Here is a 6,000-nt window from a genome sequence, read left to right on the forward strand (position 1 = left end):
GACAGTAAAAGAGACAGTGAAAGAGACAGTGAAAGAGACAATTAAAGAGACAGTGAAAGAGACAGTGAAAGAGACAATTAAAGAGACAGTGAAAGAGACAATTAAAGAGACAGTGAAAGAGAAAGAGACAGTTAAAGAGACAGTGAAAGAGACAGTGAAAGAGACAATTAAAGAGACAGTTAAAGAGACAGTTAAAGAGACAGTGAAAGAGACAGTGAAAGAGACAATTAAAGAGACAGTTAAAGAGACAGTGAAAGAGACAGTGAAAGAGACAATTAAAGAGACAGTTAAAGAGACAGTGAAAGAGACAGTGAAAGAGACAATTAAAGAGACAGTTAAAGAGATGGTGAAAGAGACAGTAAAAGAGACAGTGAAAGAGACAGTGAAAGAGACAATTTAAGAGACAGTTAAAGAGACAGTGAAAGAGACAGTGAAAGAGAAAGAAACAGTTAAACAGACAGTGAAAGAGACAGTGAAAGAGACAATTAAAGACACAGTTAAAGAGACAGTTAAAGAGACAGTGAAAGAGACAGTGAAAGAGACAATTAAAGAGACAGTTAAAGAGACAGTGAAAGAGACAGTAAAAGAGACAGTGAAAGAGACAGTGAAAGAGACAATTAAAGAGACAGTGAAAGAGAAAGAGACAGTAAAAGAGACAGTGAAAGAGACAGTGAAAGAGACAATTAAAGAGACAGTGAAAGAGACAATTAAAGAGACAGTGAAAGAGAAAGAGACAGTTAAAGAGACAGTGAAAGAGACAGTGAAAGAAACAGTGAAAGAGACAATTAAAGAGACAGTGAAAGAGACAGTGAAAGAGAAAGAGACAGTTAAAGAGACAGTGAAAGAAAAAGAGACAGTGAAAGAGAAAGAAACAGTTAAAGAGACAGTGAAAGAGACAGTGAAAGAGACAGTGATAGAGACAGTGAAAGAGAAAGAGGCAGTTAAAGAGACAGTGAAAGAAAAAGAGACAGTGAAAAAGAAAGAAACAGTGAAAGAGACAGTGAAAGAGACAGTGAAAGAGACAGTGAAAGAGACAGTGAAAGAGAAAGAGACAGTGAAAAAAACAGTGAAAGAGACAATTAAAGAGACAGTGAAAGAGACACAGTGAAAGAGAAAGAAACAGTTAAAGAGACAGTTAAAGAGACAGGGAAAGAGACAGTTAAAGAGACAATTAAGGAGACAGTGAAAGAGACAGGGAAAGAGACAGTAAAAGAGACAGTGAAAGAGAAAGAGACAGTGAAAGAGACAGTGAAAGAAACAGTGAAAGAGACAATTAAAGAGACAGTGAAAGAGACAGTGAAAGAGAAAGAGACAGTTAAAGAAACAGTGAAAGAAAAAGTGACAGTGAAAGAGAAAGAAACAGTTAAAGAGACAGTGAAAGAGAAAGAAACCGTTAAAGAGACAGTGAAAGAGACAGTGAAAGAGAAAGAGACAGTTAAAGAGACAGTGAAAGAAAAAGAAACAGTTAAAGAGACAGTGAAAGAGACAGTGAAAGAGACAGTGAAAGAGAAAGAGACAGTGAAAGAGACAGGGAAAGAGACAGTTAAAGAGACAATTAAGGAGACAGTGAAAGAGACAGTGAAAGAGACAGTGAAAGAGAAAGAGACAGTGAAAGAGACAGTGAAAGAGACAATTAAAGAGACAGTTAAAGAGACAGTGAAAGAGACAGTGAAAGAGAAAGAAACAGTTAAAGAGACAGTTAAAGAGACAGGGAAAGAGACAGTTAAAGAGAAAGAGACAGTGAAAGAGACAGTGAAAGAAACAGTGAAAGAGACAATTAAAGAGACAGTGAAAGAGACAGTGAAAGAGAAAGAGACAGTTAAAGAAACAGTGAAAGAAAAAGTGACAGTGAAAGAGAAAGAAACAGTGAAAGAGACAGTGAAAAAGACAATTAAAGAGACAATTAAAGAGACAGTGAAAGAGACAATTAAAGAGACAGTTAAAGAGACAGTGAAAGAGACAGTGAAAGAGACAATTAAAGAGACAGTTAAAGAGATGGTGAAAGAGACAGTAAAAGAGACAGTGAAAGAGACAGTGTAAGAGACAATTAAAGAGACAGTGAAAGAGAAAGAGACAGTAAAAGAGACAGTGAAAGAGACAGTGAAAGAGACAATTAAAGAGACAGTGAAAGAGACAATTAAAGAGACAGTGAAAGAGAAAGAGACAGTTAAAGAGACAGTGAAAGAGACAGTGAAAGAGACAATTAAAGAGACAGTTAAGGAGACAGTTAAAGAGACAGTGAAAGAGACAGTGAAAGAGACAATTAAAGAGACAGTTAAAGAGACAGTGAAAGAGACAGTGAAAGAGACAATTAAAGAGACAGTTAAAGAGACAGTGAAAGAGACAGTGAAAGAGACAATTAAAGAGACAGTTAAAGAGATGGTGAAAGAGACAGTAAAAGAGACAGTGAAAGAGACAGTGAAAGAGACAATTAAAGAGACAGTTAAAGAGACAGTGAAAGAGACAGTGAAAGAGAAAGAAACAGTTAAAGAGACAGTGAAAGAGACAGTGAAAGAGACAATTAAAGAGACAGTTAAAGAGACAGTTAAAGATACAGTGAAAGAGACAGTGAAAGAGACAATTAAAGAGACAGTTAAAGAGACAGTGAAAGAGACAGTAAAAGAGACAGTGAAAGAGACAGTGAAAGAGACAATTAAAGAGACAGTGAAAGAGAAAGAGACAGTAAAAGAGACAGTGAAAGAGACAGTGAAAGAGACAATTAAAGAGACAGTGAAAGAGACAATTAAAGAGACAGTGAAAGAGAAAGAGACAGTTAAAGAGACAGTGAAAGAGACAGTGAAAGAAACAGTGAAAGAGACAATTAAAGAGACAGTGAAAGAGACAGTGAAAGAGAAAGAGACAGTTAAAGAGACAGTGAAAGAGACAGTGAAAGAAACAGTGAAAGAGACAATTAAAGAGACAGTGAAAGAGACAGTGAAAGAGAAAGAGACAGTTAAAGAGACAGTGAAAGAAAAAGAGACAGTGAAAGAGAAAGAAACAGTTAAAGAGACAGTGAAAGAGACAGTGAAAGAGACAGTGAAAGAGACAGTGAAAGAGAAAGAGACAGTGAAAAAAACAGTGAAAGAGACAATTAAAGAGACAGTGAAAGAGACAGTGAAAGAGAAAGAAACAGTTAAAGAGACAGTTAAAGAGACAGGGAAAGAGACAGTTAAAGAGACAATTAAGGAGACAGTGAAAGAGACAGTGAAAGAGACAGTGATAGAGACAGTGAAAGAGAAAGAGGCAGTTAAAGAGACAGTGAAAGAAAAAGAGACAGTGAAAGAGAAAGAAACAGTTAAAGAGACAGTGAAAGAGACAGTGAAAGAGACAGTGATAGAGACAGTGAAAGAGAAAGAGGCAGTTAAAGAGACAGTGAAAGAAAAAGAAACAGTGAAAAAGAAAGAAACAGTGAAAGAGACAGTGAAAGAGACAGTGAAAGAGACAGTGAAAGAGACAGTGAAAGAGAAAGAGACAGTGAAAAAAACAGTGAAAGAGACAATTAAAGAGACAGTGAAAGAGACAGTGAAAGAGAAAGAAACAGTTAAAGAGACAGTTAAAGAGACAGGGAAAGAGACAGTTAAAGAGACAATTAAGGAGACAGTGAAGGAGACAGGGAAAGAGACAGTAAAAGAGACAGTGAAAGAGAAAGAGACAGTGAAAGAGACAGTGAAAGAAACAGTGAAAGAGACAATTAAAGAGACAGTGAAAGAGACAGTGAAAGAGAAAGAGACAGTTAAAGAAACAGTGAAAGAAAAAGTGACAGTGAAAGAGAAAGAAACAGTTAAAGAGACAGTGAAAGAGAAAGAAACCGTTAAAGAGACAGTGAAAGAGACAGTGAAAGAGAAAGAGACAGTTAAAGAGACAGTGAAAGAAAAAGAAACAGTTAAAGAGACAGTGAAAGAGACAGTGAAAGAGACAGTGAAAGAGAAAGAGACAGTGAAAGAGACAGGGAAAGAGACAGTTAAAGAGACAATTAAGGAGACAGTGAAAGAGACAGTGAAAGAGACAGTGAAAGAGAAAGAGACAGTGAAAGAGACAGTGAAAGAGAAAGAAACAGTTAAAGAGACAGTTAAAGAGACAGGGAAAGAGACAGTTAAAGAGACAATTAAGGAGACAGTGAAAAAGACAATTAAAGAGACAATTAAAGAGACAGTGAAAGAGACAATTAAAGAGACAGTTAAAGAGACAGTGAAAGAGACAGTGAAAGAGACAATTAAAGAGACAGTTAAAGAGATGGTGAAAGAGACAGTAAAAGAGACAGTGAAAGAGACAGTGAAAGAGACAATTAAAGAGACAGTGAAAGAGAAAGAGACAGTAAAAGAGACAGTGAAAGAGACAGTGAAAGAGACAATTAAAGAGACAGTGAAAGAGACAATTAAAGAGACAGTGAAAGAGAAAGAGACAGTTAAAGAGACAGTGAAAGAGACAGTGAAAGAGACAATTAAAGAGACAGTTAAAGAGACAGTTAAAGAGACAGTGAAAGAGACAGTGAAAGAGACAATTAAAGAGACAGTTAAAGAGACAGTGAAAGAGACAATTAAAGAGACAGTTAAAGAGATGGTGAAAGAGACAGTAAAAGAGACAGTGAAAGAGACAGTGAAAGAGACAATTAAAGAGACAGTTAAAGAGACAGTGAAAGAGACAGTGAAAGAGAAAGAAACAGTTAAAGAGACAGTGAAAGAGACAGTGAAAGAGACAATTAAAGAGACAGTTAAAGAGACAGTTAAAGAGACAGTGAAAGAGACAGTGAAAGAGACAATTAAAGAGACAGTTAAAGAGACAGTGAAAGAGACAGTAAAAGAGACAGTGAAAGAGACAGTGAAAGAGACAATTAAAGAGACAGTGAAAGAGAAAGAGACAGTAAAAAAGACAGTGAAAGAGACAGTGAAAGAGACAATTAAAGAGACAGTGAAAGAGACAATTAAAGAGACAGTGAAAGAGAAAGAGACAGTTAAAGAGACAGTGAAAGAGACAGTGAAAGAAACAGTGAAAGAGACATTTAAAGAGACAGTGAAAGAGAAAGAGAAAGAGACAGTTAAAGAGACAGTGAAAGAAAAAGAGACAGTGAAAGAGAAAGAAACAGTTAAAGAGACAGTGAAAGAGACAGTGAAAGAGACAGTGATAGAGACAGTGAAAGAGAAAGAGGCAGTTAAAGAGACAGTGAAAGAAAAAGAGACAGTGAAAAAGAAAGAAACAGTGAAAGAGACAGTGAAAGAGACAGTGAAAGAGACAGTGAAAGAGACAGTGAAAGAGAAAGAGACAGTGAAAAAAACAGTGAAAGAGACAATTAAAGAGACAGTGAAAGAGACAGTGAAAGAGAAAGAAACAGTTAAAGAGACAGTTAAAGAGACAGGGAAAGAGACAGTTAAAGAGACAATTAAGGAGACAGTGAAAGAGACAGGGAAAGAGACAGTAAAAGAGACAGTGAAAGAAACAGTGAAAGAGACAATTAAAGAGACAGTGAAAGAGACAGTGAAAGAGAAAGAGACAGTTAAAGAAACAGTGAAAGAAAAAGTGACAGTGAAAGAGAAAGAAACAGTTAAAGAGACAGTGAAAGAGAAAGAAACCGTTAAAGAGACAGTGAAAGAGACAGTGAAAGAGAAAGAGACAGTTAAAGAGACAGTGAAAGAAAAAGAAACAGTTAAAGAGACAGTGAAAGAGACAGTGAAAGAGACAGTGAAAGAGACAGTGAAAGAGAAAGAGACAGTGAAAAAAACAGTGAAAGAGACAATTAAAGAGACAGTGAAAGAGACAGTGAAAGAGAAAGAAACAGTTAAAGAGACAGTTAAAGAGACAGGGAAAGAGACAGTTAAAGAGACAATTAAGGAGACAGTGAAAGAGACAGTGAAAGAGACAGTGATAGAGACAGTGAAAGAGAAAGAGGCAGTTAAAGAGACAGTGAAAGAAAAAGAGACAGTGAAAGAGAAAGAAACAGTTAAAGAGACAGTGAAAGAGACAGTGAAAGAGACAGTGATAGAGACAGTGAAAGAGAAAGAGGCA

The sequence above is a fragment of the Oncorhynchus mykiss genome, chromosome 2 (genome assembly GCF_057628025.1).
Source record: "Oncorhynchus mykiss isolate SJ-2025 chromosome 2, ASM5762802v1, whole genome shotgun sequence".
In the NCBI taxonomy this organism is placed as follows: domain Eukaryota; kingdom Metazoa; phylum Chordata; class Actinopteri; order Salmoniformes; family Salmonidae; genus Oncorhynchus; species Oncorhynchus mykiss.